The 24,259-nt window shown below is 42.8% G+C and overlaps 1 long non-coding RNA gene across 1 annotated transcript in view; it reads right to left on the reverse strand.

Annotated features, from left to right (window-relative positions):
* The window catches only part of LOC141580838 (uncharacterized), a 340,084-nt gene extending 315,843 nt beyond the window's left edge, over positions 1–24,241 (reverse strand). Inside the window, exon 1 of the long non-coding RNA XR_012513211.1 lies at positions 24,168–24,241. This is a non-coding gene — a long non-coding RNA (uncharacterized LOC141580838). The remainder of the gene's footprint in view (positions 1–24,167) is intronic.
* Positions 24,242–24,259: the final 18 nt, after the last annotated feature.

A 24,259-nucleotide genomic window follows, 5' to 3' on the forward strand; every position in this document is an offset into this window, starting at 1 on the left:
TCTAACAACAAAATCTGAGCCCCGTATTCTGTGACCAGTTCTCCCTGCACATGTCTCTGAGCCGGCAGGGTCCGCTTTCTGCCCTGACCGTAAGTGCCGCATGATTCTGAGGGTACTTTCACTTCAGCAGGGCTCTCTTGCCTCAGTTATAAGAAGAGCAGATGGAACTTGAGCTGTCTCCAACATCTCTTCCAGCTCTGTGTTGCCATAAGAAATACTCTTCCATCTTTTAAAGAAGTGTGTAATTTTTTATTTTTTTGACAGAGTCTTGCTTTGTTACCAAGCTAGAGTGCAGTACTGAGCTAGCTCACTGTAACCTCCGCCTCCCGGGTTCAAGTGATTCTCCTGCCTCAGCCTCCTGAGTAGCTGGGACTACAGGTATGTGCCACCACACCTGTTTAACTTTTGTATTTTTAGTAGAGATGGGATTTCATCATGTTGGCCACGCTGGTCTCAAACCCCTGACCTCAAGTGATCCACCCGCCTCGGCCTCCCAAAGTGCTGAGATTACAGGCATGAGCCACTGCGCCCGGCCAGAAGTGTGCATTTTGACAGCTAAGATACTATACCTATGGGAAGAATATAAGTCATTGTGAAATTCACACAGAAGAACTAACTTACTGTTTGTTCCCATAGAGCAATTAGCAGAGGTTCGAAAAGTACTTATGTTATTAGACAGGGAAATGCTGAGTTTAAAGTAGGGAAAATTGGTGCATGAATCTTGTGCCTCTCTGGGTACCCTTCAGTAGAATTGTGGGCAGAGAGCAGGCAGCCTGAGTCCCTCAGGGCTTCAGAAGATTTATTCAAAGAGGCAGAGGCTCTCAGAGAAGGTGAAATGGAGACCTAGGCCATTCTCACATTGGCACAAGTCTACCAAGGGGCAGCCTCAGTTTTGCAAACAAGAGGAAGTCAAACTGATTATTTACCTCTGGCATGACCCAGGAAGCTACCATTTGCAGATTCCCTTCCTTCTGTCTTTAGGTAGGTCAGTAATTCTTTCATAGCTCTGCTTTTCTGTCTTGAGTTCCTGCACTTTATTGGATCCGACTGTTGCCTTTAATAATTCAGCCCACGGTGGCATCCTCACACAGCTGGGTTCTCTCTAAGTGTTCTATAAATTGACATACTAATATCCATGGGGCTTCTCAGAGCATATCTGCTTCCTTGGACTTTCAAATGCCCCACCTTGGTGAGAATGCCCTCTCTTCCAACAAAGGACTAGGTGTCACTGCATTTCAAAACACAAGTCCTGGAAACACATAGCACACTGTTGGTTCAGGTATCAAAGGGGCTACTGGGGAGAAAAGCTATTAGCGACTGCTGGAGGGCCTGAGTCTATAAAACAGCAGGGTTAATGGCACATTTATCCAACAGCCAAGATCAGGAATTAAACCTTAATACTCTATAAGAAGAGCAAACAGAAACCGGATCGGGCTTAAAGAAAAATTGGGTATCACTGAGAAGTGAACAATAAATCAATTCTTCAATCACATTCACAAAGTTTCCCAGGGAGGAACTCTAGTAGTTTTTAATCTATAGGCCCAAATTCTGCTCACCATATTCAACGTGCACAAACACACAGACATGGACACAAACATTCACATACACACACAAATACAAAATATCTAAATCCCACCAATTTCACTTACATAGTTAGATTATACCAGTCAACATTTTAGCTGCTGATAAATGCACCAAATGGTGTTCCAAATTTTTTTTAATTATTCTATTTCTTATTGCAACGTTGAGGACACTGAATGGTGTTTTAGTTTTTGGTTGGGTTTTGTGAGACGGTCTCTGTCACTCAGACTGGAGTGTAGTGGAGCTATCACAGCTTACTGCAGCCTTGACCTCCTAGGCTCAAGTGATCCTCCCACCTCAGCCTCCTGAGTAACTGGGACTACCAGTGCACCACCATACCCAGCAATTTTTTTTTTATTTTTATAGAGATGAGGCCTCACTCTGCTGCCCAGGCTGGTCCGGAACTCCTGGGCTCAAGCAATCCTCCTACCTCAGCTTCCCAAGGTGTTGGGATGACGGGCTTGAGCCACTGCACCCAGCTGAATGGTGTTCTTTTAAACCTCACTGAATACTCAAGTCATAGGTCCCTCATCTTCATCAACAAATCAGACTATATTTTTCCCATATAACCAATATCTCTCAACTTGGTGTCCTAGATTATTTCTTATCATAACCAAAAACTTCTCAACAGAAGAGGTTTCCATTAGCTTTAGACTTCATACAGAGTTTTCCTAAAACTCTGATGGAAACTCCAAGACAAACATAAAAACCATCTCTCTCCATATAGGAGATGGGGTCACTTGGAAGGAATACCTGTTAGATGAGACTCTTCATATGAAGGCTTTCACTGTGAGACAGGAAAAAGGAAAAATGCTAAACAGAACACTCTAAGAGCCCCTCAAAGCAATAGACCCTCTAAACATAAAAAGTCACACAGTCATGTGCAACTAACCAATATACACACAGGAATAATCCCACACCAACTCTTACCCAACTGCATATCCATCCACAACCTCAACACCTTCCTCGTGTCCCATCCAGCTGCAAAGACGTGACTGCCATCTGGTATGAAAACACAATTATGATATTGATTCCTCCTGGTACCTTCATACAGCTGGGTTCTTTCCATGCTTTCCATGAGTAACACACAGATATCCATGGGACTCTGTCAGCTACTCGCAGGCAACTCCCTCAACCAGTGCACATCAGTGCAAAACACTCAGGACTTGACTTCACTCCCTCCCTGGTAAGTCAGTCAAATGCTGGAGGTAGGATCTTTAAGGCTGCTTATGAAAATAACACCATGGTTTGAACTATTCTTGGCTGAGGAACCCAGGAAAAGTAATTTCTTTTACAACTTATTAACTGGTTAACACATGTATCATAGAACTGGATATAAAACAATGAAGTTAATATTCAAATATTAATGGTGTTACAATCATAAGTAAGCTGATCACTATTTTTTTTTTTAAGAAATAAAGTCTTGCTCTGTTGCAGAGGCTGGAGTGCTATGGCACAATCATAGCTCACCACAGCCTTGAACCCCTGGCCTCAAGCAATCTTCCCACTCATAATCCAAACTAGCCAGGACTACAGGCACACACCACCATGCCCAACTACAAGGACTCACTACATTGCCCAGGCTGGTGTCAAATTCTGGGCTCACGTGATCCACCCACCTCCGCTTCCCAAAGAGCTGGAATTATAGGTGTGAGCCACCATGCCCAGCCATTTCTTTTCTTTTAGCTTGTAAGTACACACCTTATCCTTTTACAAAATGAGTAGAACAGAATTAATTCTTATGCTGTATGTTAGTTATATCTGCATGCATGTCAATCAAGTTTCAAATAATTAAATCATTTTAGTTGGTCTCACGAGAAGATTTTGTTTTTAAAGCAAAGACCTATAATTTGTGATACAAGGATGTTCCTAAATTTATACCACTGATAAATTTCTATGTTTATTTACTAAGATATTAAAGTGAAGCCTGTTTGTATGACTAAAAAATAAGAACTAATCATGAACTAGGACCTCAGACAACAAAAGAAAATCCATCTCTCTCATCCTCCACTGCTGGCAGTCATCTCAGAGAAAATTGGTTGGATTTTAAGTGTAAGAAAATATAGAAAAGCCAAAGGAGGATCACTTAAGGCCAGGAGTTAGAGACCAGCCTGGGCAACATAGCAAGACCTTGTTTCCACAAAGAAAAAAAAATTGTTAATTAGCTAGGTGTGGTGGCGTGCAACTATAGTCCCAGCTACTCAGGAGGCTGCACTGCAGCCTGGGAAACAGAGAAAGACCCTATCTCAAAAAAATATAATAATAAAATAAACCAGGCACATTGGTTCACGCCTGCAATCCCAGCACTTTGGGAGGCTGAGGCAGGTGGACCACCAGGTCAGTAGTTCAAGACCAGCCTGGCCAACATAGTGAAACCCCATCTCCACTAAAAATACAAAAATTAGCCAGGTGCGGTGACACACACCTGTAATCCCAGCTACTCAGGAGGCTCAGGCAGGAGAACCACTTGAACTCAGGAGGAAGAGGTTGCAGTGAGCCAAGATGGCACTATTGCACTCCATCCTGGGTCACAGAGTGAGATTCTGTCTCAAAAAAATAAACTGATAATAAGAGTAATAATAAACTATTTTATAGCACTGATAGTCTACTGTTTTACTGCTGCAATTTTCAGAGGCGTTCAAACCAGAGCAACTCCATTTTGAGTCAGGGCTAGGAAAATGAGGCTGAAACTTGCTGGGCTGTATTCTCAGCAAATCAGGCATTCCTAGCCTCTCAATGTTTATGGTTATGGAAACAAATTGCCGGGTGTGGTGGCTCACGCCTGTAATCCAAGCACTTTGGAGGCCAAGGTGGGCAGATCACCTGAAGTCGGGAGTTCAAGACTAGCCTGAACAACATGGTGAAACCCTGTCTTTAAAAAAAAAAAAAGGAAACAAATTAATAATGTTTACTCCAACAGACCCAGACTTGGAAGTGTCCAGATATTTCGGTATCTGGAGAACAAAGGCATTCCTCATTTTGCTTTAAAGATAATATTATCAATTCTTGCAAAATATAATCATTAAGAAAATTAATCCTTTATCACAAACCCTTGTAGCAGAGCACATCTTCCCATATATGTGATTATTGTGCCTATAGTTCCTCCTTTTACTTTCAGGAGCCTCCTGCTCTGTTTTTGGGGTAGCCGTCCTTTTACCACTTTACTTTCTTAATAAACTTGCTTTTACTTTGCACTGCAGACTCACCCTGAATTCTTTCTTGCGCAAAATCCAAGAACCCTCTCTTGGGATCTGGATCAGGACCCCTTTCCTGTAACACAACTGCTGTTCTGAAGCAACAAGCAGGAGTAGCTGAAGGCGACCTAGAACCGTGTGTTGCTAGAGATCACAGCTCTGGCTTTGTAAGGCATGGCTTGTTCAACCTTCAGGTAGATTGTCTGGGCAATGTCACAACTGGTGAAGGCTGTTCCAGTCATCAGTTCAGAGACCAAAGTGTCCATTCAAGAAACCTAAGTTCCAAAGCTCTTGGGAAGTGAACCTTCCGGTGACCCGAGCGGGTGCCAAAATAGATGTTTTTTCTGCAGATTTTCTTCACATTGTCCTCATGACCTTACGAGAGGAGTGTTTGGAGTCTGGATTGATACACACAAGCTATTGAACAATCGGTGGGTTTCAAAGATGTGGAGGTTAGTGACTTACCACAATCTAGGAGAACATTAGTCTATGCTACACAAACACCCTGGAAAATAGGAGACATCCACAAAAAACCCCAAGAAACAAGAATTAAAAGGCAGAAGTCTGCTCCTCCCCAGGAAAAGGGAACTGGTTTGAAAGTGAGTCACTGAGAAATAAAGATGACTTTCAGACAGAGCCCGAGGGGATCCCCTGAAATCTGCTTAAGAAAACTTGAGTGCCTTAAAAGTGGTCCCAGAAAGAGAAGTGAGTCACTCAATTCTCTCATACATTTAGCACAAGGAAAGTCATGGCAGGCACGTTCATCATGACAAACGGCAAGAAAGCCTCTGCTAATTACAGCCCTGAAGGGAGGCAGCTCTCTCTGCCTCTGCACTGGGCTATCACACAAGTGAATCACTCTGCTGTAGCCGCCCTGGGAGGCAGCTCAGGGACCCTGAAACCGCACTATCTGGAATAGCCTAAGACCAAACTGTTACCAACATGTGCCCCTCATATCTTCCCAAAGTGCCCTTTCCCTCCTGCTTGTGGCTCCTCAGCAGAAATAGAACAGTAGCTCACCTCACCTGAGATACAGGGCTTTTCTAGTTTGCTTTATTGCTAGTACATTTCTGGGGGTGGGGGGAATATATATATATATATATATATATATATATATATATATATGTATATGACATAACTTCTACCTCTATGCACTTTACAAGAACAGCTCCAGTCCCAATCTCCTTCTCTAGCCTGGAACTCTCCTGAATTCCCAATTATTTCTCCTGTTTCCAAAGGCAGTCTCTTCTACATTGCTATCTGGATTTCTTTTGGTCAGGGAGGATTGTTGAGTTTTGATTGTTTTGTTTTGTTTGTTGCAGAGACGGGGTCTCACTATGTTGCCCAGGCTGGCCTCGAAATCTTGGGCTCAAGCGATCATTCACCTCGGCCTCCCAAAGTACTGAAACTACAGACATGCATCACCACACATGCAGTTAAAAATCCACATATAATTTTTGACTCTCCAATAACCGAAGTACTAGCAGTAGTATGACTAGAAGCCTAACAGATAGCATAAACAGTTCATTAACACATTTTGTGTGTTATATGTATTATATACTGTGTTCTTACAATAAAGCAAGCCAGAAGAAAGAAAATGTTAGTAAGAAAATCGTAAGAGAAAATGTATTTACCATTCGTTAAGTGGAAGTGGATCATCCCAAAGGTCTTCACCCTCACTGTCTTCACATTGAGGAGGAGGAGGAAGAGGGGTTGGTCTTACTGTCTCAGGGTGACAGAGGCAGAAGGAAATTCAAGTATGAGTGGACCCTCACAGCTCAAAGTTGCACTGTTCAAGGGTCAACCACAAATCATGAGTCTGGAGGAAATTTGGCACTGATTTCTACCAGGCAGGCCAGCACTTGATACCATGTTGCAATCAGGGTCCAGGTGGATGTCTTCCACTTGTCCCCTTGAATTTACTCTCAATTCCCCATCCCAATCTGAGCTCAGGAGGTTGACCCGCGTGAGACAAAATCAATAGGATCCTTTGCCTTCAGGCTTATGAGAGGATGTGACCCATGGACGGCCCTGGGGAGCAATAGTGGAGAGGAATCAGGTCAAGGGGTTTGTCACCGCATGTTCTCACTCGTAAGTAGGAGTTGCACCATGAAAACACATGGGGCTGGGTGTGGTGGCTCACACCTGCAATCCCAGCACTTTGAGAGGCCAAGGCGGGTGGATCACTTGAGGTCAGGAGTTCAAGACCAACTTGGCCAATGTGGTGAAACTCCATCTCGACTAAAAATACAAAAATTAGCTGGGCTTGGTGGTGAGCACCTGTAATCCCAGCTACTTGGGAGGCTGAGGCGGAATTATTGAACTCAAGAGGCAGAGATTGCAGTGAGCTGAGATCATGCCATTGCACTCCAGCCTGGGCAATAGAGTGAGACTCAGTCGCAAAATAAACAAATAAATAAAACCTAGATGATGGGTTGATAGGTGCAGCATACCACGATAGCACAGGCATACCTATGTAACAAACCTGCACGTTCAGCACATGTATCCCAGAACTTAAAGTAAAATTAAATAAAAACTTTAAAAAGATGGATCAAAGGGCCTACGCAGTTAATCAGCACAAAAAAAACACATACTGCCAATAAACAGAAGAAATATATAACAGAAAGAGACAGAGAGGAAGGGAAGGGAAAGAAGAGAAAAGAAAAGAAAGTCAAAGCGTTTATTTTCCCTACTCCCTCCTTTGAGTGGCTTCCTCCTTCTCCCAAAGGCCAGCCTTTGACAGGCAGGTGTCTGCCCAGAGTTTCCATCTCCAGATCCAGGACTGTCCTCCCCTTGCCTCTTCCAGCCTGGTGCTGTCAACTCCCCACAGTTCCTAACCTGCAGTCCTACATTAGCCTCTGCTGGCTTCCTCAAACCTTACCCGCACCTCCAGACACAGTACCCTATTAAATCCTCTTCCAAATAACTACCTTGGGTATGCCATTTGTTTCTTAACAGGACCCTGGCTGATAGAGTCATTATTGCCTGGAGTGAAACTACAAAAAAGACTTTCAAAACAGGATTCTCAGTTGAGCTTATCATATATATTCGAGAAGCTTGCAAATAACCTCCTTGTTTACCTCCTTGTTAAAGGAAGTGGGGCACTAGTAACCCATAGCACGTGCCGGCATCATGATTACTCAGATTATCACAGGTCAGGATGGGATGAACTGCAGGTAGGTGGCAAGTTGCTGAAAAACTGTCTGGGATGTATCATTGCTATGGCAACAACAGTACTTATAAAATGTGTAGGGCTGATTATAAAGATTATGGGGACAGCTGGCTTTTTCTAATTTCCCTAGAGAGGATACCTAGGGGAAAGAAGAAATTGGAGTTCACGCAACTCAAAACAAACATAGAAAACCAGGACAGGCACAGTGACTCACACCTGTAATCCCAGCACTTTGGGAAGCCAAAGAAGGAGGTTCACTTGAGCCCAGCAGTTCGCGACAAGCCTAGGCAACATAGACCCTGGCTCTATTAAAAAAAAAAGAAAGAAAGAAAGAAAAAGAAGTTTTAAATTAGCCAGGGGTGGTTGTACACACCTATGGTCCCAGCTACACGGGAGGCTGAGGTGGAAGGATTGCTTGAGCCCAAGTTTGAGGCTGCAGTGAGCCATGATTGTACCACTGCATTCCAGCCTGGGTGACAGAGCAAGAATGTCAAGGAAGGAAGAAAGGAAGAAAGGAAGAAGGGAAGAAGGGGGTAAGAAGGGCAGGGCAAGGCAGGAGGCCAGCCAAGGACAGAGCTTAAGAGTCCTTTGTCTTATATAGTAACAGAATGAATAGCTGAGGCCCAAGAGCAAGCCTGATTTTAGGAGACAGAGTCAAAAATCCCACTAAGTGCTCAGCACCATCATGTCTGTTCACCAAGATAAAGGTATTGGTTGGTGACAAAGGAGAGGGAGCCTGAGATTGGGAGGAGGTCATCTGAGCAATCAGAAATGAGGTTGAATGCTTTGAATCCCCAGATCTTTCTGAACTTTCCTTAAAAGTGGAATCAATTCCTCCTGCCCCACTCTCTGAGCTTTGCTGCCTTTTTCCTGGTGGGGAGCGGGGGGAATTTCAATGATGGTACTGGGGTAGTTGCTTCAAAACTGAATGTTTCTTTTCCTCAGGACCTGGCCAGACTCTCAACCATTCTTGTCTCCAAGTTAATGATGAGAGTTTGATCCCAAAAGAGACAAGACAAAGAAGTACAATGTCCCCTACAGGATTCCGAAGGGTACGTGTGGGAGTGATTTGAAGGCGGTGGCACCAAGAAACTGAAATATACAATGCTGGGTTGGACTGCATGTAAGTAACCCAGAATTATAATTTAATAAACTGGCTTCAGTGCCAGGGAGTGCTGTTACCAATCTACTGGGTTGGTTAATTGAAGCCTGAACTCAACAGTGAGGAGCTGTCAATGAGGTTAACATGCTAAAAATCCTCTGGTTTACTGTAGAAGAAGGAATCCAAAAGCTCAGTGAGGTGGAGATATTGAAACAGATCTATTATGAGCGACCTATGTAGCTACTCCTACCCGTATCCACTAGAAGGACCCCAGGACAGTGCCTGCACCTAGATATTAGGAAATTAAGTGATTCATTGATGAGAGGGGAAGACATTTATTGGTGGGAAAGGGAGTAATCAGTATCTTTTAAAGGCCTTCACTAGCTCTTCTCCATAAGCTAATTATGATAGAGGGAAATGCTACAGAAAAACCAATGTTCCCCAGCTTTAGTGGGGAAAATGAAACCTTAGTGAACTGGAGGGCAGGCAGCAGCCCTGACCACCACAGGCCAGGGGGGTAATGATCACTAAAGCCACAGGAACTAAGTTGTTATCAGGGAGTTTAGACTCACAGGACTCTGGGGTTGTCTAATAGATTGTGGAATCCCTGTCAATGAAAGGGGTGTACAGACTATGATGATGATGCTTGGTATTTATAGATGGAAACATTCCAGGTCTGCTGGGCAGACATCTCACTCAAGCTGCTGCAGCAAGGAATTCACAGCCTCTTAACTAGATTCCACACCTAAGTTAGTTCACCTGGCTGGCCCGGTGGCTCACACTTGTAATCTCTATGCTTTGGGAGGCCAAGGAGCAGTAAGATGAGTTGAGCCCAGGAGTTTCGGGCTCTTGTGAGCTTTGATTGCATCACTGCACTCCAGCCTGAGTAACAGAGGGAGACCCTGACTCTAAAAAACAAATATGTAGTACATAGACCCAAAACCCTTTAACTGAGAAAGAACTTTGAGGAAGGATCCTGCAGTGCAGCCACAGATGTTCACCCTAAATCATTCCCCAGGGCTTTCCCAGAGGGTCCTATTGCCATTTAAGAGACTATCTGGATATTGGGGAAAGTGAAATATCATACCTTCTGCATTATTAGATACTGGCTCTGAAGACCAGCGACCTATTCTAAGTACAGTCATTTCCCTAACCCCAGAATGTAGCGTAGGAAAAGATACATTTAGTAATTGGTAGACTCTCTACTTTGGTTCCCTGGTCTGCAAAGTGAGGGCTATTTGGGTAAGAAGGGAAGAGTGGAAACTTCTGGAACGGCTTCAGCCTTTACTGAGATAGTAAACCAAACACAATGCTACATCCTCATAATAATTGCAGCAATAATTTCCGCCATCAAATATTACAGAAATGCAGTGATAAGTCTTTCACTGTTGTTTTGATTTTTTAAAAATTATTTAAAAAAACACGTTATTTACCATCTTACTGCATTTTAAGCACACAGATCATTCTTGTTATGTATGTTCACAATGTGTGATGGATCTCTAGAACATTATCATCTTGCAAACTCTATACCCATTAAACTCTATACCCATTAAACTCTATACCCATTAAATAAAAACCCCCTATCTGCCCCTCTTCCAGGCCCTGAAAACCACCATTCTACTTTCGGTTTCTGTGAATTTGACTACTTTAGTCACCCAGGGTGATAATTCTCAATGTAACACCATTAAGTGCATCTGTTTTCCCAGTGCCAAAGCCAGAAAGGGCACAAAGATGACTGCAGACTGTCACAAACAGTAGCAGATGGTGACGCCGACCACTACTGCAATTGAAGCGTGGTATCTTCACTAGAGAAAATTAATACAGCTGCAATTCAAGCGTGGTATCTTCACTAGAGAAAATTAATATAGCTACTGGAAATTAGCAGGCACTTAGCAATTCTTTCCATCCTTATTAGCAATATAATCAGACGTAGTTGCCTTTATATAGTAGAAAGAACAGTATACCTTTACTCTCTTGCATCAGGGCTATATATATTTATAGAGATATATAGATGTCAACATTCAATAGACGGGATAAAAAGACAAGGAAATTAAATATAGCAGATACAATTTAGTAAAAAAATGAAAGGATCAATCAGATCAGAAAAATAGAAATTCTTTATAAAAAAGGAAATAGAAAATAAATTTTAAAAATATTTTTAATGTAGAGATTAAAGAACATGAATTTCTCAATTTAAAATATCCACAATTTTTCACCCACACAGTGTATTTTTTAGGAAAACACACACTAAGTCACATCATCATGAAATTTCAGAAGCCTGAGGATAAAGAGAAGATCCTAAAAGCCTCCAGAAGGACAAAACAGTTCAATACACAGGATCAGTAATGAGGATGGTCTCAGATGTCTCAACAATATTGAATGCTAGAAGGTAATGGAAAATGGCCTTCAAAATTCTGAGGAAAAAATAATTGTAATACCTAACCCCAGTGTGGCTATATTTGGAGATTCAGCCTCTAAGAAGATTTAACCTCTAACTGAGGTTAAATGAGGTCATATAGATAGAGCACTGATGTGATAGGATTAGCATACTTATAAGAAGAGACACCAGAGAGCTCACTCTTGCTATCTCTGTCCCTGCACCCACTCATAGAAGAAAGGCTACATGAGGACACAGCAAGAAGGCAGCCATCTGCAAGCCAGGAAAAGAGCCCTCACCAGAAATGCAATCAGCTGGAACTTTGATCTTGGACTTCCAGCCCCCAGAACTGTGAGAAAATAAATAAAGGTCTGTTGTTTAAAACACCCAGTCTGTGGTATTCTGTTAAGGGATCCCAAGCTGACTAATGCTGAGCTGAAATTCATTCAAGTTTAAGAGTAAAATGAAAATATGTTCAAACATGCAAAATCTCAAAAAAAATAACCTTTTGTGTACCCTTTTACGAAAAGTTTCAGGAGGATGTGCTTGACCAAGCAGAGCAGTAAACCAAGAATGGGGAAGGAAATCTCCCTGGTGACAGTAAAAGGAAAACCAGTACTTAGACATCTTCTTGGAGAGAGTTCATCCAGGTTGGGGCAGGGTAATCTGGGGCTACAGAAAGAATGTCACCAGGGGGTAGAAGGGAAAAGAGAGAAGGGAGACAGGAAAAAAGGGAGGGTAAGAGTAAGGGTAGAAGAAGAGAGGAAGGAAGGGAGGGAGGGAGCAAAGGCCGGCCTACTACATTTGAATGTATTATGAGGACATTTATATTTTGACAGATACAGTTTGGGATTAAACTAAATAGGTAAGGCCAGGCAAGGTGGCTCACACCTGTAATCCCAGCACTTTGGGAGGCTGAGGTTGGCTGATCACTTTAGGTCAGGGGTTCAAGACCAGCCTGGCCAACATGGTGGAACTCCATCTCTACTAAAAATATAAAAATTAGCTGGGGGTGGTGGCAGATGCCTATAATCCCAGCTGCTCAGGAAGCTGAGGCAGAACAATTGCCTGAACCCAGGAGACAGAGCTTGCAAAAGATAAAACATTTAAAACAAATAGTATACTTAATCTATAGAAAGGGAAAAGTTGTATTAAAAAATAAATGAAATTATAATACACTACAAGGCACAGCAGTGGACAGACACTATTTACATAGCCATAATAATATTGATTTATCAAACATGTAGTAATATTGGTAGAACAGGGTGTTACATGAGTGGAGGGGCAGGGGAAAGTGGAAAAGTGTGAAATTCTCACCTTCCATCATGGAAATTGGCAGGGGATGGAAGACAAAGAAACAGTGATGTTAGAAATTGGGGTAAACAGCAAAAAGAAAAGCTAAAAGAGTGAAAAAGAGAAGGTAAGGTGGAAAGCCGTAGGGCCTTGTCAAATGTTTTAATTAACATACTCTGGGTTTTTTGTTTTTAAATATAATAATAATTATAACAGAGCACCGAAGAAAGAGAATCTTCCTTCAGAATTATCAAACAACAATTTTTAAAGGTAGAATCTAATCCTTTCTCTTTAACAGGAACAAAGCAGTTGGTGGCAATTTTCTAAAAAAAGTAACTCTTTGAGTCCTGATGATTCTTTTACTTAAATAAGCAAGAAGTTTACCTTTTTTTTTTTCAGATATTAAAACATCAGCACAAACATTTGTCTTTTTTCAATAGGAAAAAAAAGAAAAAGGAATTCCCTCTAGTGAATTGTATGGCTTCAATGCCACAGAGCAGGAGTGACAATGATATATACCTGGCCCTGCTATATATGGCTATCAGAAGGTGTTACTCAGGATAACCTATTCTGAAACAAAAGCTGAGGTTTTGGTTCCGTGGCTAAAAACCCCACACTGTGAGTCTATTTAGTTACTGGGGAGTATTTAGTACAATCACTTTACCTTCAAGGATTCACCAAAAACTACTATTACTTTAAGATAGGTGTCTTCTTTTTTCCTACTTATATTGGAAAGAGGATATCATGATCATACTGTATTATATAGAAACATGGAATTCATTGTCCCACTTGTTTTTGTGTTGGAAAAGCACCTGTATTTTTTATTTTATAGAAATAAAGAATAACAACATTGTATCAAAACAGAATAAACTCTGTGCTTCATCTATGACAACGACTTTTCTAAATATGACATCTGGCTATGCCCACTGCAACAATCTAATATAAAGTATATGTATCCTGCCCAAATTGGAAACTTAGAACACCCTCCATCGAGAATTTGTAAGAGTATAATCTGATTATTCTGCCACCCAGAATATTGATCACGAGCTCAGTTTCAAAGCATGATTTCATGAGTAATTGCTGACGATAAATAAACCATTATTTCCTGATAATCAGAGAACGAGGTACCGGGACCACATCGCCTTTAATCCTCATAGAATGACAAACACTCAATTGTGCTGTGGCATTGTGCCAGCCACTTGCTTTGAAAGCTCTAATAAGCAGCTACACAAAATTCCTTATAATATTCATTTAACAAATTATTGATCAGCACGTGTGTTATAAACCTCCTGATTCTGAAATATTTTTCAAAAAAAAAAGTATAAATGACTTGCTCTAGGATACAGTTCATGTATTTTCCCAACATTCTGCATGCTATGATAAATTCTTTGGCAATTAAGAGTTGGCCCAATTCCCTGTACCGTCCATTCTCAGCCAATGAGCTCTAGCACAGCACACTGCACCCTTTAGTCAATGAGAACCCTCTCTGTATTGCTATCACATCTACTTTGTGTTCTAATGAAGTTTTGACCCTGACAAAAGCAGTGCAAGAGGCAATGCTCAACACTTCTGAAAGAAACAAAGGAAGACAATTATGGCGGATGTTAAAGAGGCAATTTCAGGCCAGGCACGGTAGCTCACGCTTGTAATCCCAGCACTTTGGGAGGTACAAACAGGTGGATCACAAGATCAGGAGTTTGAGACCAGCCTGGCCAATATGGTGAAACCCTGTCTCTACTAAAAATACCAAAATTAGCCGGGCGTGGTGGTGTGTGCCTGTAGTCCCAGCTACTCGGGAGTCTGAGACAGAATTGCTTGAACCCAGGAGGCAGTGGTTGCAGTGAGCTGAGACCATGCCACCACACTCCAGCCTGGGTGACAGAGTAAGACTCTGTCTCAAAAAAAAGAAGCAATTTCAGGCCAGGCATGGTGACTTGTGCCTGTAATGCCAGCACTGTGGGAGGATTTCTTGAGGCCAGGAGTTTAAGACCAGCTTAGGCAACATAGTGAGACCCCCATGTCTTCAAAAAATATGTATTCACACACATACACGCGCACATATATATACATGCAGTGGCATGTGCCTGTAGTCCCAGTTACTCAGGAGGCTGAAGTGAGAGAATCCCTTGAGCCCAAGAATTTGAAACTGCAGTGAGCTATGCTCACACCACTGCACTGCAACAGAGAAAGACATTGTCTACGGTGGAAAAAAAGGAAACTTCATTGCATCTTGAAGTGCTTTCAAAGAAACAACGACCAAAGGAAAAAAAAAATAGAAAGATTGATATATAATCAGAGGTTGCTGGATGTTCTTTCACATCTGCAGCGAATTATAATCATTACCATAGAACGGACCAAAAATCATAAGCAGAGAATCAAGACTTGTCATGACTTCATGGCTTCCAGAAGATTTGAAGCAGCCCGATGAGCTATTGCCAGCACAGGATGAAGGGAAAACGCATCTCCACAGAGACTGTGTTGTAATAATCCTGTCTGCCACTGACCAGGTTAGTGCTACCGAATTCAAAAAATTCATTTCCCACTACTCTCCAAAAGACAGATACCCAGACAGTGTGTGAAGAGTGGATTAAGGGTGACAAGACTGAAGGCATGATGAACAGTTTGGCTGATTTTTAAAATGGGTTTACAATACGGCTCTTATTCATCAGGAAAGGTTAAAATATGCTGCAGTAATAAACTCCAAAATCTTTGTGATTGAATAAATTAATGATTTATTTCTTGTTCATGAAAAGTCCTAAGTCTGTCGGAGGTCACACTACTTAAAATTGATGCCAGATGGGCACGGTGGCTGACGCCTGTAATCACAGCACTTTGGGAGGCCAGAGTAGGAGGATCACGAGGTCAGGAGTTCAAGACCAGCCTGGCCAATATGGTGAAACCCTGGCTCTACTAAAAATACAAAAAGTGACCAGTTATGGTGGCACATGCCTGTAATCCCAGCTACTCAGGAAGCTGAGGCAGAAGAATCGCTTGAACTCAGGAAGCAGAGGTTGCAGTGAGCTGAGATTGCACCACTGCACTCCAGCCTGAGCAGCAGAGAGAAAGACTCCATCTCAAAGAAAAAAAAAAAAAGTTGCCTTCCAAGATCTATGCAAAGGGGAAGGGAAAGCTGGAAGATCAAAACAGATTACATCACGTCCATGACATTCCAACAGCCTGTGCCCCACTGGCCTAACTAAAAGGAAAACTGGAAAACATAGTCCTCCTGTGAGCACAGAAAGACTTCTCCCTGGGCCTATTTTTCTCTCCTTAGATTGAAAGGTGCACCAAAGATCTAATTCAATATGTGGCTACAATTTTTGTAGCCACACACCCAAATAGTTCTTTGTATTCTGACAGCAGATTCCTTACGTCTCTCTAGAAAGTACTCATTGCACACTGATTTCTTGCCTCTAGGTTTTTGGCCAGGTGGAGCTGATCACATGGTTGCAATACCTTTCTGCTTTCTGTTCACCTTCCCCAAACCCCGAACCCCTTAGTTATTCCCTTATTTAAAATCCCTTTTCACTGACTATCTTTATAATCTTGTTGATCAGTTTCCATGACAAAAACAATTGCATTATGTTTCTTAAAGGCTTGGTCCCGTTCACTTTAGAATCTCAGGCAATATTCAATGAGATCTCTCTCTGCCCTTTGTGGTTCCAGTGGCTGAGGGTGAGAGGGTGGTGGTGGGGAGAGGGGGTTGTAGGAGGCACAGTCCGGGTCTGTTCTCACTCACCCCTCCTTCCCTCTTTCTCTTCCTTGTACTTGCTCGTTTGGCTTGGGGAAAGAAGAACTAGAGTGAACTTGATGTTCCCTCCCAGTGGCTAGAAGTGCCCTCCTCGATCTCTGGTCTTTAGTGTCAGATAGGTGGGTAGACACTCCCAAGGCTCCTCAGAGGGAGGGCTCATTCCCAAACAGATGGTGGCTATTAGAGAGATTGAGTCAGTCGCTGCTGGCTTTGGCATGTGCATTCATTTGTCCCATAATGCAGCAGCCCAGGGCCTCTGTAACCCCAATCTCTTCAAACCTTATGGCCAATTCCCACCAGTAAGCCCTTGTAGTATCCAGCTTCTGTAGTTGGCAATAACCTGAAGCTTGAGGCAGACAAACACTGACTTCCTTCCCACCTTCGGCCCCTGCCGCAGATCTCTCCCCAAAAAGCCTTTGTCCTGTTCCACTAGCACAGCAGCAGCCCAGCCAGTCTGCTAGATAAGTAGATGCCAGCTTAGAGACCCTACTCTGGGTTACTTAACTTGCTATTAATTGAACTGTTTGTAAGAATGTAAGGCAGCTCCTTCACTAATGGTTCTTTTGGGGGCTTCCCTGCCTTGGCTCCAGAAAGAAAAAGCACCCACTTTCCCTCCAGCTTGAGGAGGAGGACAAAAACAGCTTCACATCTCAAACACTGCTGCCCTCCCAAAGGCAGCATTCCTCTTCCCCCGCCAGGTCCTCTTCTCATATCCAGAGTGGGGTCAGGGAGTGTGGTAGGCAGTCGGGTCTGTTCTCTAACTGAGTGCTTCCCAGGAAGCCCTGAGTGGTGTGGCTGTTTCAGAGCCCTAATTGTCCCGCCAACTTAGAGTACAGAATGCTTGCTGTGGTTTTTCCTCAGTGTGAGCCTTAGTAATCAAACTGAGAAAACAGGATCACATTCAGCACCCTGCTTCATCTTGTTACATATTCATGTGTGTTAACATTGCATTAATACCTGGCCAGGCCTGGTGGCTCACACTGATAATCCCAACACTTTGGGAGGCCGAGGAAGGAGGTTCACTTGAGGCCAGGAGTTGGAGACCAGCCTGGGCAAAACAGCAAAACCCTGTCTCTACCAAAAAAAAAATTTAAATAACTAGTGGTTCCAGCAGTGGTCCCAGCAGAAGTCCCAGCTACCCAGGAGGCTGAGGCAGGAGGACCCTTTGAGGTCAGACTGCATGAACTATGCCCATACCACTGCACTCCAGCCTAGGCAACAGAGTGACTGTCTCTAATAAAGAAATAATTTTTAAAATATTTTATTAATATCTGTCTTCCCTGTTACACTATAAGCCCATGACAACAAGACCCATGTATGTATGCTTTGCTCAAGATTGAATTCCAGCTGCTTAGCAGAGTACCTGGCCAAAACAAAATTTTTTAGTGTTCAATAAATATTTATTGAATTAATGAGTAAATAAAACTCCTCCTGGAGTCATTTTGCCCCCAAGACTACAGCTGACTGGACCAGAGCTGGGGATCAGACCCAAGAAGAACCAATACCTGCCAATACCAATACCATAAGCCCAGCAGATGATGTCATGAGAGAACTGGATGCAAAAGACAGGAGGACTAGACAGCTGGTACTGAGGTCTTATGGAAGAAGGCTGCATGCAGTTCAGATGGGACAGCCATGTGCATGCTAACGTAGAAAATGCGGATCTAGGGCCTGGCAGTGGCTCATGCCTGTAATTTCAGCACTTTGGGAGGCCAGAGCAAGAGGATCACTTGAGGCCAAGAGATAGAACAGGCTGAGCAACATTACAAGACCCTGTTTCCATAAAAAAATAGGAAAAAAAAGACCCGGGTGTGATGGTTCAAGCCTGTCATCCCAGCACTTTGGGAGGCCGAGGCGGGCAGATCACCTGAGGTCAGGAGTTCAAGATCAGCCTGGCCCACATAGTGAAACCTGTCTCTACTTAAAAAGAAAAAAATGAGTGGGACAGTGGAATATGCCTATAATCCCAGCCACTCAAGAGGCTGAGGCAGGAGAATCACTTGAACCCAAGAAGTGGAGGTTGCAGTGAGCCCTGATTGTGCCACTGCATTCCAGCCTAGGTAACAGAGCAAGACTCTGTCTAAACAAACAAGCAAACAAAAATCAGCGGGATGTGGTGGCACCTGCCTGAGTAGTAGTTTCAGCTCCTCAGGAGCTAAGGCAGGAGGATCGCTTTAGTCCAGGAGTTCTAGGTTACAATGAGCTATGATCTTGCCACTGCACTCTGGCCTGGGTGACAAAATAATATCCTGTCTCAAAAGAAAAAAAAAGAAAAGAAGAAAAAAGAAAAGAAAATGCCGATCGTAAAAGAGGGAGATTAAGAAAAGCAAAGAAGGGAGACTATCTGGCTGACCGTCTTTCTTTTCTGACCGTCTAGTTATTGATCTCAGCAGCTATGAGGCCCATACCTACTTTCGCATTCCCTGAGATTTCCCTTTCAACCTGAACTAGTTTGATGGAATTATGGTCCTTGTAACAGACTGTGATACTTAGAGATGGTGCTCCATGTCAGTGAATTCTCTAGGTTACTGAACTTATCATTACTTGAATTCTTTGTAATCATCCAGTTTTTCTAAGTGCATCCCACTGGTGTATTCTTAGAACTTGTACAATATAATTTATTATTTTTCTTAATGACTCAGAGTCACCTGTTATATTAAAGAAATAGTCCTTTGGTCTCCTTTTTGCTGCCAGCTGTCACTAGCAGAGCATCTTTCTCTTCAAATGGTCCTTCTGATTCATTGCAAAGCTTTCTTTTGAGGAATCAGCTCTACAAGCTGATTCTACATTCTACATAGGTGGAGACTCCAACAGGTCTCTCTGAGAAAGGGTTCGATTCCAAATAGATGATGGTTCTTGGCAACACTGGGCTACCAGCTGCATGCCATGGCTTTCAAGCCACGCTATCACTGTTCTAAACCATGTCTAATTACCTCTTTCTAGTCCCTTTCATTAGAAACTTGTTACCCACATGCTCTTTTGCTTAGACTATTAAGAATTCACATACTAGCTGGGCACAGTGGCTCACAGCTGTAATCTCAGCACTTTGAGAGGCCAAGGCGGGCAGATCACTTGAGGTCAGGAGTTCGAGACCAGCTTGGCCAACATGGTGAAACTCCAAATCTACCAAAACCAATTTTTTAAAAAATTAGCTGGGTGTGGTGGTGCATGCCTGTAATCCCAGCTACTTGGGAGGCTGAGGCAGGAGAATTGCTTGAACCCAGGAGTCGGAGGTTACAGCCAAGATGCCACTGCACTCCAGCCTGAGCAACAGAGCAAGACTCTATCCGGATAAAAAAAAAAAAAAAAAAGACAGCTATTCATTCAAAGCTTGCTATAGCAAGGAAGTCAACCACCATCACTTGTATTTTGGCAGAGACTCAAAGGCAGGCAGAGAAATGGGAAAGCTTCATAGTAGAAAGAAAGGACACCTTTTGGTGTGCTCCAGTTGGAGGATGTTGGTAAGGGGAAGCTGCAAGTGAACTGACTAGGAGCAGAGCATCCTGTGGGGAACATATGTAGCTGTCCCTGGCTGGTTGCGTGTTAGAAGCAGGGACAAAAATTGGGGAACCTGTCAGTCATTAATCAAGTCCTGGCTGCTTGGGGCCAATTGTTACAGGGGTTATTGTTTGACTTCCTGGACTGCTTGTTAAGAGACTGTGTTCTGATTTCATACAAAGCTGACTTGTAGGCAGGCTAGCTTCATGGACCTAGTGGGTTGAGATTTGGGCTGGTTGCTGCAGACTGTAAGAGTGCTATGTCTGTGTATGGTCTGGCCATTGTCTATTTGTACATTCAGTCTCTCAATGAGGGGAATGTGGCACAGAGACACAGGAAATAGCACAGCCGACCCAAACTAAGGCATTCTGTCCAGAGTCTATCCCCTTAGCCCCTGCATGAAGGTGCCTCCAGTGTGGGTTGGTATTGAGTGTGTTCTGGAAATTTCTTTTTTATGAGAAAGTCTGAATCTCTGTTCTTCTACCCAGCTGTTTGGAGTTCTACCCACCCCTTCTTATAGCCCAGCCAAAGAGGATGAGAACTTTCCCTTGGCATGCTAAAGCGCCATCCTTTAGCATGTAATGTATTGTATGTTACCCATCCTTTAGCATCAGTAATGTATTGTAATGCCAGTAATTTATGCGACTTTTTCTGTTTGGGGGGGTTTTGTTTTCATTTTGTGTATGATCGTCTTCCCTGGCAAGATTAAGAAAAGATTATTTTCAGATGTTGGGTTCCCTGGAGAAACTCGGAAACAGGGATTCACATGCAGTACGTTTATTAGAGAACGCTCGTGGGATCAAGCCCTGTGGAAGGAAGGAGAAGGGACCAGGACTGAGAGAGAAGCGAGCAGGATGCAGCCTCGACAAAGGCCTCAGCCCCCTCCATGTGATACCAGTGGAGGGCATCCAGGTTCTTGGCATTTTGAACAAAAAATTGGACAAAACGCACAAACAAAGCAAGGAAGGAATGAAGCAACAAGAGCAGAGATGTACTGAAAACCAAAGTGCCCTCCACTGTGTGGGAGCAGCCCAAGCATAGCAGCTCAAGAGTCCTCCTTACAGAACTTTCTGGAGTTTACCCTCTAAAGGTTTCCCATTGGTTACTTGGTGTGCACCTTATGTAAATGAAGTAGAAAACGAGAAAATGAAGTCATAGAAAAGGAGAAAAGAAGGAAAATAAGACATTAAAAGATGATGCTTATGCAATATTCTATCTGAACACAGGCAGATTAGTAGACATTTCAAGATTCTTTCATCCTCTTAAATCTAACAATAAGTTGGCTCTGAAAGTTTTCCAGTAGAGACCAGCAATCAGCCTGATTGTTCACAGAAAGCAACCAATCTTTACTTTAGGGTAAAGTAAAAATGAAGTAATGGTCTGCAATCAGTGTAATTGGTTGCTTTCTGCAACCAATCAGAGGCTGACGAGAAGTTACAAAGGTTATACCCTAATCAAGAGTCTGACTGGTTGTGGAAAGCTACCAATCAGAGGCCAAAGTGAAGTTACAAAGTGACACTCCTATGCAAATGTCTGATTGCAGAAAGCAACCACTCAGAGATACTTTCAATTTTCAATCTGCCACGCAGAAAAGGTGGGTGGGGAGGTTTGCAAAGGGAGTAACTTCTGGCCCTTTTGGTACTTAGGTGGGGAAAGTCAGGGTTTTCCTTTTGTTTCTAGGAAGTCAGCATGAATTGGCCTCAGTTTCCCTGCCTCCAGACCCTATTGTCCTGCCTTGCGTGAAGGCACAGTGAAGCTAAGATGGACCTTCACAATTGTCCTGCATGGCAGCAGGAGTGCCTGGCCTTAGACTGCTCCTAAATTAGTCACTAATGCAGGCTGCCCCCACCAAGAACAGCCACGGACAATTTCCAGAGGGAGCTGCCAGCTGAAATCTGTCTTCTGACAACACTCTCAGCAGCAGGGGGAGTCAGGGCTCCTACCCTACAAGGGAATCGGCATCGTATCACCCACTGCAGGAAACAGGTGTGGAGTTTATGTTTATGTCCTGAAAATATTATTCTCAGAAAGAAAAACTATAATTACTCCTCATAAATTACAACTAATAAAAAGAAAGTACCAATTCCTGGTGGTGTATTTGGCAGCACTAAGACAGAGGCAATCTCTGAGTGCTGATGTGGTTCCCTTTGGGGTGAGTGAACCAAGGGAAGTATAAGCCCCAAAACGTCAGGCGTGGTCGAGTGGCCAGTTGGCTTCTTGCCCCAGCCTGTTCCAAAGATGCTTTGGGTACCAGTTTAATCCTCACTCACACCACAAACACAGTGATTTCCTTACGACCAGCACAAGTGCATGAAACTTTGTTCCTAAACTGAAATTAGACCAGAGCATAAGCCAATCAATGATCTTGTAATTTGTGCAGCTTATCTGTGATCTCATTAAAGAGCCACTTTTCTACCTGCACTGGCTTTAAATCTTGTGATCCCTGAGCCAGGGTCCTCTCCCTTGAACTCTGGCCAACTCAGGGGCCATCTGAAAACAGGTTGAGAATCTCCCTGAGAGGAAGGAGGAGGGACAAGGAAATGGCAGAAGGAAGAAGGGAGTGGGGAGATTAAGAGGAGAAAAGGAGAACAGAAGGAAATTAAGACATTAAAACCTGATGCTTGGCACTTTTCTGCCTGAACACAGGGGCAGATTAGGTGACATTTCAAGATTCTTTCATCCTCGTAAGTCTAACAATAAGTTGGCTCTGCAAGTAATTTCCAGTAGAGACCACACGCCTCTCTCCCTATCTACCAAGGCCGGTTGTATATTTGGGAAACAAAGCATGTTTCTACCCACCAGCATCCTCCCACTAAAGAACACAGCAAAGCATTATAATGCTTGTTTTCTGTTCCTTTTAGCAGCTAATCTGCAGAAAGACACAAATTACAAACTGTTAACTCACCCTCTCTGCATATAATTTAAAAAATAGGCCAGGCATGGTGGCTCATGCCTGCAATCCCAGCATTTTGAGAAGCCAAGGCAGGCAGATCACCTGAGTTCAGACCAGCCTGGCCAACATGATGAAACCCCATCTCTACTAAAAACACACAAAAAATTAGCCGGGCATGGTGGTGCACACCTGTAATCCTAGCTACTTGGAAGGATAAGGCATGAGAATCATTTGAACCTGGAAGGTGGAGTTTGCAGTGAGCTGAGATCACACCGCTGCACTCCAGCCAGCCTGGGTGACAGAAGGACACTCCAAGTCAAAAAAAAAAAAAAAAAAAAAAAGTCAAAGAATAAGAAAATGGCTAAGTGACAAGCCAGGAAGAGTGACACCCCATAAGAACTGAGTAATGAAAGCTGAAGGTCTTTTTCAACCCACACTGGTAGTAAGACTATGAAAAAGATTCATCCTCTTTTCAAGTGATTTTCTCTTTTTTAACAAAGTGTTAAACATGCACCAAAAAAATGGTTAACAGCTCAGAAAATAGCTTTGAAAGTTCACATAGGAGTATTTTCATTTTCTCAAAACATTATAAAAACTGTATACCATTTGTTGAAGAAAATAGGCTTTTTTCAAATGTTGCAGAGCCTGAAAAATACACCTCAGATTTTTTAAACATCCTAATAGAAAATCCTTCTATTTTCTGAAAGATGCTTTCAGAATGTTAAGCATATGTTTCTTCCAAAATCACGACTTTAAAATTGGAGTTTTTCTAATCTTACAGGTCTTTTAGCAAAACATTCAGGTTCTCTTGGCCTCCTGCTGGAGTAGACAGCTGAAGCCTTTATATGCTAAGGCAGGTTTCAGAAATTTGCTTTTTTCACTTACGAAACAGTTAATCCCATATTAATTTGTAATATGTCATTCTTACACAGATTTAGCTAAAACTCAGACAACCTGAAACTCACACACATTGGAACAATGTTGTGAAGTATAGAAGAACCGTTTATAACTCGTTTTATGCAACAGGATAATTTCTTCCTCTTAGTATTATTGTTTGGAGTTCAGCTTATAAAAGCTTAGAATATATGATGAATCCCTACAACAATTAAAAGTAACTCAGACATGTCAAAGATTTGGCAACCAATTAAATATTACTTATTCCAAGTTGTTAATTGTGGTCACCTCTGGAAGTTTTCTGTTTTCCTTTATTTTGGTGTTAGAAGTCTATTTGTTCATTTTCACCCTGCTATAAACACACTACCCGAGACTGAGTAATTTATAAAGAAAAAAGTTTTAATTGACTTACAGTTCCACGTGGTCGGGGAGGCCTCAGAAAACTTACACTCACGGCAGAAGGCAAAGGAGAAGCAGATACCTTTTTCACAAGGCAGCAAGAGA

This window comes from Saimiri boliviensis, chromosome 13 (genome assembly GCF_048565385.1).
Source record: "Saimiri boliviensis isolate mSaiBol1 chromosome 13, mSaiBol1.pri, whole genome shotgun sequence".
NCBI lineage: Eukaryota > Metazoa > Chordata > Mammalia > Primates > Cebidae > Saimiri > Saimiri boliviensis.